The sequence below is a fragment of the Mustelus asterias genome, chromosome 21, assembly GCF_964213995.1.
Source record: "Mustelus asterias chromosome 21, sMusAst1.hap1.1, whole genome shotgun sequence".
Taxonomy (NCBI): domain Eukaryota; kingdom Metazoa; phylum Chordata; class Chondrichthyes; order Carcharhiniformes; family Triakidae; genus Mustelus; species Mustelus asterias.
Genome location: NC_135821.1, coordinates 5,182,257 through 5,194,898, shown reverse-complemented (window position 1 = coordinate 5,194,898; position 12,642 = coordinate 5,182,257). Strand labels below are relative to the sequence as shown.

The 12,642-nt window shown below is 51.4% G+C and overlaps 1 protein-coding gene and 1 pseudogene across 2 annotated transcripts in view; both read left to right on the top strand.

The window, feature by feature from the left end:
* Positions 1 to 6,182, top strand: part of akt1s1 (AKT1 substrate 1 (proline-rich)) — a 47,289-nt gene extending 41,107 nt beyond the window's left edge. Inside the window, exon 6 of the transcript XR_013500386.1 lies at positions 5,655 to 6,182. The gene's annotated coding sequence lies outside the window, so the exon portion shown is untranslated. The remainder of the gene's footprint in view (positions 1 to 5,654) is intronic.
* LOC144509070 (pleckstrin homology-like domain family A member 2 pseudogene) lies at positions 1,102 to 12,642 on the top strand (annotated as a pseudogene). The gene is made up of 2 exons (XR_013500387.1): positions 1,102 to 1,739; positions 12,399 to 12,642. The product of XR_013500387.1 is annotated as a pleckstrin homology-like domain family A member 2 pseudogene (transcript).

Sequence of the window (12,642 nt, the reverse complement as noted above, 5' to 3'; positions counted from 1 at the left end):
GTCGGTGCCGGCTCGATGGGCTGAATGGCCTTCTGCGTTGTAGGGTTTCTATGATTCTATGAAGTAGGCTTACATTAACGCTGCCATGAGGTTACTGTGAAAATCCCCTAGTCGCCACACTCCGGCGCCTGTTCGGGTAACACTGAGGGAGAATTTAGCACGGCCAATGAACCGAACCAGCGCGTCTTTCGGACAGTGGGAGGAAACCGGAGCACCAGTTTGCACACTGTTGTAGATCCTGTGTAAGGTTTGTTTCAGTTAAGCAAAGATATTTCTGCCTACACAATTGGCTTTAAAAGCTTAGCATTTAAATGCGACCTGACCACATTTTAAACTCGGAGAATTTAGCACGGCAAATGAACCTAACCAGCACGTCTTTCGGACTATGGGAGGAAACCGGAGCACCCGGAGGAAACCCACGGAGAGAACGTGTAGACTCCCCACAGACAGTGACCTGAGGCTGGAATCGAACCCGGGTCCCTGGCGCTGTGAGGCAGCAGTGCTAAACCAATGTGCCACCGTGCGGCCCTACCTTCTGTGGTAGTGAATTCCACTTGCAGGGTTATAGGGAAAGAAGAGAAGAATTGGGGCTACAGAGAGCCGGGCTGGAGGCGATGGGCCGAAAGGCTCCCTTTGGTGCCACAATAAAGACTATGCCTCCTCTGATTCCCCGACTCTGCCAGTGAAGCCTGATCATCTCCATCTAATCTGCCGAAATCCTGAATAACTTTTGAGCATTTAAAACTTTTCCTGAAAGCTCTCTGCTCCGAAGAGAGCAGCTTCAACTGTTATTTCTGCTGCCCGACGGTTCGGCTTAGTTCCCCGTTTCTCTATGCCAGTCTGGGTAGCCTCTTAAAAGATTTATCGATGTTGTAGATTTGCTGCCAATGCTGGGAAGCCACCCTTGGCTGCGGCTCCTTCAGTTTAAAGTGAAAAGCCTTGGCTAGGCCCCGGTTTAGCCTGCTCGTTTTCTGGTGTGAGGAATCCAGGGAGCAGCTCACAGCCAGGGAGAGGGAATCGGACTTTGAAGGGTTAAGGAAGTGGGGAGTGTCGATGTTGGTGTGGTGGTGGCGTCAGGAGAAGAGTTAGGGGGTGGGAGAAGGTGGAGTCTGCATCAGCTGCCTCTCCGTGACTGACCCAGTTACAGACAGCTGAAAGGAATATCAGCTGAGCAGCAGAGCGGGCGAGAAAGACAGAGAGAGCCGGGAAGGTGGGGGGAGGGGGTGAGGGAGGGGGGGGCAGAGAGGTCATCAAGAGACCCCTGTTATCCCATACGGCAGGGGGGCTGAATTGTCAGTCAGAATTCCCCGTTGGATGTTTGGCCAGATAACCTGTTGGGAGATGAAGGGACCGACGGAAGCATCGGGAGCGGCGATCAAGGAAGGGAAGCTGGAGAAACGCAGCGAGAACCTGCTCCAGCTCTGGAAGACCAAGCGGTGCACCCTGACCCGAGAGAGCCTGCTCTTTGCCAGCGCCGGCGGCAAGGGCGGCAGACCCAAGGAGCTGAGCTTCGCCTCCATCCGGAAGCTGGAGTGCGTGGAGCGGAAGGGCGCCCGCGTCTACTTCACCATTGTCACCACCGACCGGCGGGAGATCGACTTCCGCTGCGCCGACGGCACCGCCTGGAACGCAGCCATCACCGTGGCGCTGGTGGCGTTCAAGAACGAGCAGGCGGTGCGCGAGTTCCGGTCACGGATGCCGGCCAGGAGGTGGAGGAGCTGGGCCTCATGACGGGCGAGGTAGGGTGGGGTTGGTGGGGGGGACTGGAACTGGGCCCAGATGTCCCGTCGAGCCAGGCCGCGCTGACCCCCCCCCCCCCCCCCCCCCCCCGTTGCCAGGGAACCTTCAGCAGAGCCTGTTGCCAGGCTCCCGGCAACTGTGGGAGAATAATCTCCGACAATGCGAGCTCTACCCCCTGTGCCAAAACATTAACCCAGCCGGTGCCACAATTAGGCAACAGAGCCCCCAGCACCAAGTAGACAAGTTCCAATATTGGGTGGGATTCTTCAATCCCCACCCTTGCTCCATTCGGTGACACAGTGGTTAGCACTGCTGCCTCACAGCGCCAGGGACCCGGGTTCGATTCCCAGCTTGGCTCACTGTCTGTGTGTGGGGTCTGCACATTCTCCACATGTCTGTGTGGGTCTCCTCCGGTTTCCTCCTACGGTCCGAAAGACGTGCTGGTTTTAGGGCGCATTGGCCGTGCTAATTTCTCCCTCAGTGTACCCGAACAGGCGCCAGAGTGTGGCGACGAGGGGATTTTCACAGTAACTTCATTGCAGTGTTAATGTAAGCCTTACTCGTGACACTAATAATCAGAGTTGCTGCGTGACAGGGATGTAACGGGCCAAATGGCCACGTTCTGTGCTGAAACCATCCCATGACACAATGTCACTGAAGTTTAAGGATTGTCCGTTCAGGTCTGCTTTACACCCCCTCAGCTCCCTTTCAGAAATCAGAGATTGAGGCTGGCACTCGCAGTGCGGTACTGAGGGAGTGCCGCACTGTCGGAGGGTCAGTACTGAGGGAGCGCCGCACTGTTGGAGGGTCAGTACTGAGGGAGTGTCGCACTGTCAGACGGTCAGTACTGAGGGAGTGCCGCACTGTCAGAGGGTCAGTACTGAGGGAGTGCCGCACTGTCGGAGGGTCAGTACTGAGGGAGTGTCGCACTGTCAGACGGTCAGTACTGAGAGAGTGTCGCACTGTCAGACGGTCAGTACTGAGGGAGCGCCGCACTGTCGGAGGGTCAGTACTGAGGGAGTGCCGCACTGTCAGAGGGGCAGTGCTGAGGGAGCGCCGCACTGTCAGAGGGTCAGTGCTGAGGGAGCGCCGCACTGTCAGAGGGTCAGTACTGAGGGAGCGCCGCACTGTCGGAGGGTCAGTACTGAGGGAGTGTCGCACTGTCAGACGGTCAGTACTGAGGGAGTGCCGCACTGTCAGAGGGGCAGTGCTGAGGGAGCGCCGCACTGTCGGAGGGTCAGTGATGAGGGTCAGTGCTGAGGGAGCGCCGCACTGTCAGAGGGTCAGTGCTGAGGGAGTGCCGCACTGTCGGAGGGTCAGTGCTGAGGGAGTGCCGCACTGTCAGAGGGTCAGTACTGAGGGAGTGCCGCACTGGCAGAGGGTCAGTGCTGAGGGAGTGTCGCACTGTCAGAGGGTCAGTACTGAGGGAGTGCCGCACTGTCAGAGGGTCAGTACTGAGGGAGTGCTGCACTGTCAGAGGATCAGTACTGAGGGAGTGCTGCACTGTCAGAGGGTCAGTACTGAGGGTGTGTCGCACTGTCAGAGGGTCAGAGCTGAGGGAGTGCCGCACTGTCGGAGGGTCAGTGCTGAGGGAGTGCCGCACTGTCAGAGGGTCAGTACTGAGGGAGTGCCGCACTGGCAGAGGGTCAGTGCTGAGGGAGTGTCGCACTGTCAGAGGGTCAGTACTGAGGGAGTGCCGCACTGTCAGAGGGTCAGTACTGAGGGAGTGCTGCACTGTCAGAGGATCAGTACTGAGGGAGTGCCGCACTGTCAGAGGGTCAGTACTGAGGGAGTGCTGCACTGTCAGAGGATCAGTACTGAGGGAGTGCCGCACTGTCAGAGGGTCAGTACTGAGGGAGTGCTGCACTGTCAGAGGATCAGTACTGAGGGAGTGCCGCACTGTCAGAGGGTCAGTACTGAGGGAGTGCTGCACTGTCAGAGGATCAGTACTGAGGGAGTGCCGCACTGTCAGAGGGTCAGTACTGAGGGAGTGCTGCACTGTCAGAGGGTCAGTACTGAGGGAGTGCCGCACTGTCAGAGGGTCAGTACTGAGGGAGTGCTGCACTGTCAGAGGATCAGTACTGAGGGAGTGCCGCACTGTCAGAGGGTCAGTACTGAGGGTGTGTCGCACTGTCAGAGGGTCAGAGCTGAGGGAGTGTCGCAGTGTCAGGGTTATGACTGGAGACCCACATCTCCACTGCGCTGTTGACTTGGGTGAATGGTGACAGTTTGAGTCCAATATACCACTTTATTGGAACAATTAGATTTGAAAAGCAAACTCTCTTTCTCTCTCAAACCTCCTGAGCTGCTCCAGCATTTCCTGTCTTTTATTCTGACAGTGCAGCACTCCCTCAGCACTGACCCTCTGACAGTGCAGCACTCCCTCAGTGCTGATCCTCTGACAGTGCAGCACTCCCTCAGCACTGACCCTCTGACAGTGCAGCACTCCCTCAGTACAGGCCCTCTGACAGTGCGGCACTCCCTCAGTACTGACCCTCTGACAGTGCAGCACTCCCTCAGTACAGGCCCTCTGACAGTGCAGCACTCCCTCAGTACTGACCCTCTGACAGTGCGGCACTCCCTCAGCACTGACCCTCTGACAGTGCAGCACTCCCTCAGTACTGACCCTCTGACAGTGCGGCACTCCCTCAGTACTGACCCTCTGACAGTGCGGCACTCCCTCAGTACTGACCCTCTGACAGTGCAGCCAAATTAGGTAAGGAGGGAAGATTTCTTTCCCTCAAGCAGGCATTAGTGAACCAGATGGGTTTTTATGACAATCGGTGATAGTTTCACAATTATTGAGACTTGTTTCCAATTCCAAATTTTTTGAAAAGGTTTTGTCGTTTTAAATTCTACCAGCTTCCGTGGTGGGAATTAAACGCCATGACCCACAGCATTAACCTGGGTCTCTGTATTACTAGGTCTAGTTTATCAATTAGTGTCACAAATAGTCTTACATTAACACTGCAATGAAGTTACTTTGAAAATCCCCTAGTCGCCACACTCCGGCGCCTGTTCGGGCACACTGAGGGAGAATTTAGCACGGCCAATGCACCCTAACCAGCATGTCTTTTGGATCGTGGGAGGAAACCGGAGCACCCGGAGGAAACCCACCCAGACACTGGGAGAATGTGCAGACTCCGCACAGTGACCCAAGCTGGGAATCGAACCTGGGTCCCTGGCGCTGTGAGGCAGCAGTGCTAACTGCTGTGCCACCGTGCTGCCCTGTCTAGTAGCAATACCAAGTAAAGAGTGGAGTCGCCATAGTCCTAGATGACTATAGGCTGTGACTGGTCGTAATTTAACCCGAGAATCACCACACTTTAGGCGAGGGGCAAGGTTGAGAAGGCGGGGCCTTCATGAATAACCTCAGCCGGTACGGGAATTGAACCCGCGCTGTTGGCATCGCTCTGCATCACGAACTAGCCATCCACACTGCAATGAAGTTACTGTGAAAATCCCCTAGTCGCCACACTCCGGCGTCTGTTTGGGTGCACTGAGGGAGAATTTAGCACGTCTTTCGGATTATGGGAGGAAATTGGAGCACCCGGAGGAAACCCACCCAGACACAGGGAAAACGTGCAAACTTCACACAGACAGTGACCCGAGGCCAGGATCAAACCCAGTTCCCTGATGCTGTGAGGCAGCAGTGCTAACCACTGTGCCACCATGCAATTTCCTCCCACACTCCAAAGATGTGCAGGTTGGGTGGATTGGCTATGTTAAATTGCCCCTTAGTGTCCAGGAGATTAGCAGGGTAAATACGTGGGGTTACAGACTCAACGGGCCGAATGGCCTCTTTCTATACTAGGATTCTACATTTTAACTGTGTTCTTAAGTCAAGTTTGTTTTGATAAAATCTCCCGCGTGAGTAAACCTGGTGACTAATAAATAAACTTTATAAATCAAAGCCTCCAGAGGAAACCCACGCAGACACGGGGAGAATGTGCAGTCTACACAGACAGTGATCCCGAGGCTGGAATCGAGCCCAGGTCCCTGGCGCTGTGAGGCAGCAGTGCTAACCAGTGTGCCGCCGTGCCGCCCCTCAGTGTCGTTCTCTGCAATCGAGTCTGGATTGGAATCTGGCTGATCCTGCGATTTGGAACCGACTGTGGAGCCAGTGCTTTGCTGCACTAAATACCAAGATTAGAGAGAGGCGAGTTGTGCAGCTGAAGTGGCTGCAACACTAGAGGGTGTGAATCACTGTTCAGGTACAGGAACAGCACGAGGGGGAGGGAGCCACACTCCCTAATGCCATGTTCGTGATGAATCACAGCTGGTGGTTTCCACCTCCAGTGACATTGGAGCCGGCTTCAAGGAAACAGCTGTCCATTTATTGAATTTCTCACAGCTCCAGGTATTCAAAAGCACTGACGGAGCTATTGTCAGCGCCCCCTTCGATAGACACTTGTAGGCAATTGAAGATTCACACGAACGTACAAACAAGGAGCAGGAGGAGGCCATTCAGCCCATTGAACCTGCTCCGCCGCTTAAGAAGGTCTTGGCCATGCGACATCCTCGGGCGGGGGGGGGGGGCGGGGGGGGTTACCGTTGACCAGAAACTGAACTGGACTGGCCATATAAATACCACGACAGGTCAAAGGTGAGGAATCCTGTGGCAAGTAACTCACCTCCTGACTCCCCAAAGCCTGGGCAGCACGGTAGCGCAGTGGTTAGCACTGCTGCCTCTCAGTGCCAGGGACCCGGGTTCGATTCCCGGCTTGGGTCACTGTGTGGAGTTTGCACGTTCTCCTCGTGTCTGCGTGGGTTTCCTCCGGGTGCTCCGGTTTCCTCCCACAGTCCAAAAGACGTGCTGGTTAGGGTGCATTGGCCGTGCTAAATTCTCCCTCTGTACCCAAACAGGCGCCGGAGTGTGGCGACTAGGGGATTTTCACAGTAACTTAATTGCAGTGTTAATGTAAGGAGAGGAATCCTGTGGCAGGTAACTTACCTCCTGACTCCCCAAAGCCTGGGCGGCACAGTGTGGGGGGGCAGCAAAGTGGCACAGTGGTTGGCACTGCTGCCCCACAGCGCCAGGGACCTGGGTTCGATTCCTGGCTTGGGCCACTGTCTGTGTGGAGTTTGCACGTTCTCCTCGTGTCTGCGTGGGTTTCCTCCGGGTGCTCCGGTTTCCCCTCTCAGTCTGAAAGACGTGCTGGTTAGGGTGCATTGGCCATGCTAAATTCTCCCTCTGTACCCGAACAGGCGCCGGAGTGTGGCGACTAGGGGATTTTCACTAACTTCATTGCAGTGTGAATAAATAATAACTATAAATAAATAAATAAATACAAGGCACAAGTCAGGAGTGTGATGGAATACTCTCCACTTGCCTGGGTGGGTGCAGCTCCAACAACACTCACTAAGCTCAACACCATCCAGGACAAAGCAGCTGCTCGATTGGCACCACATCCACAAACATTTACACCTTCCACCACTGACGCTCAGTAGCAGCGTGTGTATCATCTGCAAGATGCACCGCAGCAACTCACTAAGGTTCCTTACGCAGCACCTCCCAAACCCGCGACCTCTACCATCGAAAAGGACAACAGCAGCAGATGGCACGATAGCACAGTGGTTAGTGCTGCTGCCTCACAGCACCAGGGACCCGGGTTCAATTCCGGCCTTAGGTCATTATCTGTGTGGAGTTTGCACATTCTCCCCGTGTCTGCGTGGGTTTCCTCCGGGTGCTCCTGTTTCCTCCCACTCCAAAGATGTGCAGGTTAGGGGTTGATTGGCCATGCTAAATTCCCCGTTAGTATCCAGGGGGACGAGCTAGGGTAAATATGTAGGGTTACGGGAATAGGGCCTGGATGGATTTGGGGTCGGTGCAGACTCGATGGGCTGAGTGGCCACCTTCTGCACTGTAGGGATTCTATGATTCTAAACACGGGGACACCACCAACTGCAAGTTCCCCTCCCAAGTCGCTCACCATCCTGACTTGGAAATATATCAGCCATGCCTTCACTGTGGCTGGGTCAAAATCCTGGAACTCTCTCCTTAACAGCACGGTGGGTGTATCTACACTACAGGGACTGCAGTGGTTCAAGAAGGCAGCTCACCACCACCTTCTCAAAGGCTAATTAGGGATGGGCAATAACCCATAAATAAATGTTTAAAATCTGATAACCTCAAATCTGCATTCCACCTACCCCCAATAAATTTTAACCCCCTTGCTTGCCAAGAATCTGGCCAGTTCTGTCTTAAACATATTCATAAATGCTGTTTCCTGCTGGTGGGGGAGTTGTGGTAGTGAGGGTGTAATGGTTACATCTCTTGGTTAATAACCCAGGAGAGCGTTGGGCTCACCCCCAGCTGTGGCAGTGTGAGGGACTTTCCGTCCGAATCTGGAATTTAATAAGATATTTGTGTCGGTAAAAATGATCATCGCTTTCATACCCTCAGCCAATGAAATTCTTTTATTGAGTTGTGATTACCTGGGCGGCACGGTGGCACAGTGGTTAGCACTGCTGCCTCACAGCACCAAGGACCCGGGTTCAGTTCCCAGCTTGGGTCACTGTCTGTGTGGACTCTGCATGTTCTCCCCCATGTCTGCGTGGGTTTCCTCCGGGTGCTCCGGTTTCCTCCCACAGTCCAAAGATGTGCAGGTTAGGGGGATTGGCCATGATAAATTGCCCCTTAGTGTCCCAATTTGTGTCCGGTGGATTGGCCATGGTAAATATGTGGGGTTACGGGATAGGGTGGGGGAGAGGGCCTGGGTAAGACACTCTATCAGAGAGTCGTTCCCGACACGCTGGGCCGAATGGCCTCCTTCTGCACTGTAGGGACTCTATAATGTGGAAATTGTGGTGGCCAATTGGTACGCTGTTGTTGGCCGTGATTGAGAACAAAGAGCAGTACAGAACAGGAACAGGCCCTTCGGCCCTCCAAGCCTGCGCCGACCATGATACCTGCCTAAATTAAAACCGTATGCACTTAGAGTCCGTATCCTTCCATTCCCATCCTATTCATGTAATCGTCTAGTTGCCCCTTAAATGCCGCTATCGTACCTGCTTCCACCACCTCCCTGGGCAGCGCGTTCCAGACATTCACCACCCTCTGTGTAAAAGAAAACTTGCCTCGCACATCTCCTCTAAACTTTTCCCCACACACCTTAAACCTATGTCCCCGAGTACTTAACTTTTCTACCCTAGGAAAGAGCATCTGACTATCCACTCTGTCCATGCCACTCATAATCTTGTAAACCTCGATCAGGTCGCTCCTCAACCTCCGTCGCTCCAGTGAGAACAAGGAGGTACATACCATCCCGGCCATGGTGACAGATTAGGTGTTGTTACCACGTCATCGCCGGTCTCCCTTTATTATTGAAGATGATCTGTTGTGCATTCTAATATGGCTGTAGATCCTGACTGCTGACCTGCATGTGCAACCTCTGGAATTCCCTCTCCATCTCTCTGGAACCTTCTCTCTCTCTTCCTTTAAGACATTTCTTAACATGTATCCTTTGGAGTCATCTTTCCCAATATCTCCTTATGTCATAGCATAGAATCCATACAGTGCAGAAACAGGCCATCGAGTCTGCGCCAACAACAATCCCACCCCGGCCCTATCCCTGTAACCCCACATATTTACCCTGCGAACCCCCCACCCTCCCCCGACACTAAGGGGCAATTTAGCATGGCCAATCAACCTAACCTGCACATCTTCGGACTGTGGGAGGAAATCGGAGCACCCGGAGGAAACCCAGGCAGACACGGGGAGGACTGTCCACACAGACAGTCACCCGAGGCTGGAATCGAACCCGGGTCCCTGGCGCTATGAGGCAGCAATGCTAACCACTGTGCTACCGTGCCTCCCAGCGTTTGCGTGATTTCTCTCTGTGATGTGCCTTGAGCGTTAAACATGAACAGGAGATGTCTTCACGAGCAAAACTCAAGCCTTGTCATTTTTCCCCCGTCTCTAAGGGAGGTGGTGTAGCTCTGTTATTTAAGGATGACATCAGGGCGGTAGTGAGAGATGATATAGATTCTATGGAAAAAAAAGTTGAATCCATTTGGGTGGAAATTAGAAATAGTAAGGAGAAAAAATCACTGATAAGCGTAGTCTATAGGCCACCAAATAATGACATCACGGTGGGGCAAGAAATAAAGAATTAACTGACGCATATAAAACTGGTACAGCGATTATCATGGGGGACTTTAATCTACATATCAATTGGTCAAACCAGGTGGGTCAAGGCAGCCTTGAGGAGGAGTTCATAGAATGTATCCACGATAGCTTCCTTGAACAGTATGCAATGGAACCTACGAGGGAGCAAGCTATCCTAGATCTGGTTCTGTGTAATGAGATGGGAAAAATTAATGATCTTAAAGTTAGGGATCCTCTTGGAAGAAGCGATCACAGTTTGGTTGAATTTAAAATACAGACGGAGCATGAAGAAAGTAAAATCCAATACCAATGTCTTGTGCTTAAACAAAGGAGACTATAAAGGGATGAGGGAGGAGTTGGCTAAGGTAGACTGGGAGCAAAAACTTTATGGTGGGACAATTGAGGAACAGTGGAGGACTTTCAAAGTGATCTTTCACAGAGCTCAGCAAAAGTATATACCAGTGATAAGGAAGGACTGTAGAAAGAGAGATAATCAGCCATGGATATCTAAGGAAATAAAGGAAGGCATCAAACTAAAAGAAAATGCATTCAAAGTGGCAAAGATTAGTGGGAAACTAGAGGATTGGGAAACTAGAGGATTGGGAAATCTTTAAAGGTCAGCAGAAAGCCACGAGAAAAGCTATAAAGAAAAGTAAAATGGATCATGCGAGTAAACTAGCTCAGAATATAAAAACAGATAGCAAAAGTTTCTACAAATGTATAAAACGAAAAAGAGTGGCAAAAGTAAACATTGGTCCTTTAGAGGACGAGAAGGGGGATGTAATAACTGGAAATGAGAAAATGGCCGAGGCATTGAACAGGTATTTTGTTTCGGTCTTCACAGTGGAAGACACAAGTAATATGCCAAAAATTGAAGGCTACGGCAAGTGAGGACCTAGAAACTATCATTATCATGAAAGAGGAAGTGTTGGGCAAACTAATGTGGCGAAAGGTAGACAAGTCTCCTGGCCTTGATGGAATACATCCCAGGGAACTAAAAGAGATGGCGGGAGAAATAGCAAATGCACTAGTGGTAATTTACTAAAATTCGCTGGACTCTGGGGTGGTTCCCACAGATTGGAAAACAGCAAATGTGATGCCAACTGTTTAAAAAAGGAAGTAGACAAAAGACGGGTAACTATAGACCGGTTAGCTTAACTTCTGTAGCAGGGAAAATGCTTGAATCTATCATCAAGGAAGAAATAGCGAGACATCTGGATATAAATTGTCCCATTGGGAAGATGCAGCATGGGTTCATGAAGGGAAGGTCATGTTTGACTAATTTGTTGGAATTCTTTGAGAACATTACATGCGCGGTGGACAATGGGACCTGTGGATGTGGTGTATCTGGATTTCCAGAAGGCATTTAACAAGGTGCCGCACCAAAGGCTGCTACATAAGATAAAGGTGCACGGTGTTACGGGTAATGTATTAGCATGGATAGAGGATTGGTTAACTAACAGAAAACAAAGAGTGGGGGTAAATGGGTGTTTTTCTGATTGGCGATCAGTGACTAGTGGTGTGCCTCAGGGATCAGTGTTGGGACTGTAATTGTTTACGATTTACATAGATGATTTGGAGTTGGGAACCAAGTGTAGTGTGTCAAATTTGCAGATGACATGAAGATGTGTGGCAGAGAAAACTGTGTAAAGAACACTGAAAGTCTGCAAAGGGATATAGATAGTCTGAGTGGGCAAGGGTCTGGCAGATGGAGTACAATGTTGGTAAATGTGAGGTCATCCATTTCGGCAGGAATAACAGTAAAATTGACTATTATTTAAATGGTAAAAAGTTGCAGCATGCTGCTGTGCAGAGGGACCTGGGTGTCCTTGTGCATGAATCACAAGGAGTTGGTTTGCAGGTGCAGCAGGTAACTAAGAAGGCAAATGGAATTTTGCCTTTCATTGCTAGAGGGATGGAGTTTAAAAACAGTGAGGTTATGTTGCAGCTGTATAAGGTGCTGGTGAGGCCACATCTGGAGTACGGTGTACAGTTTTGGTCTCCTTACTTGAGAAAGGATATACTGGCAGTGGAGGGGGTGCAGAGGAGATTCACTAGGTTGATTCTGGAGTTGAGAGGGTTGGCTTATGAGTAGAGACTGAGTAGACTGGGGCTATACTCACTGGAATTCAGAAGAATGAGGGAGATCTTATAGAAACATATAAGATTATGAAGGGAATAGATAAGATAGAAGCAGGGAAGTTGTTTCCACTGGCGGGTGAAACTAGAACTAGGGAGCATGGCCTCAAAATAAGGGGGAGCAGATTTAGGATTGAGTTGAGGAGGAACTTCTTCACACAAAGGGTTGTGAATCTGTGGAATTCCCTGCCCAGTGAAGCAGTTGAGGCTACCTCAGTGAATGTTTTTAAGGCAAGGATAGATAAATTTTTGAACAGTAAAGGAATTAAGGGTTATGGTGAGCGGGCGGGTAAGTGGAGCTGAGTCCACAAAAAGATCAGCCATGATCTTATTGAATGAGGGGGCTCGAGGGGGCAGGTGGCCTACTCCCACTCCTGGTTCTTATATTCTTATGTTCTCCTTTCCCCAGATTGCCAGCCAACCGGACTGATTCTTGAGGCACTTTCGTGGTGGGGGTCCAATGACTCTGTGCGATACCGTGGCTCCAGGACTCTGGCCTCACTGTGAGACTGAACTTCGGCCAATCGCCCAACTTGAACAGCTGATGACGGAAAGAGTTGGGAACATTGACTTGACCCCAACAAACCCTGTGACAAATCACCAAAAAAAACCCCAAACATATAAAGGAAGCAAGTTGATTCCAGTGGAAAATA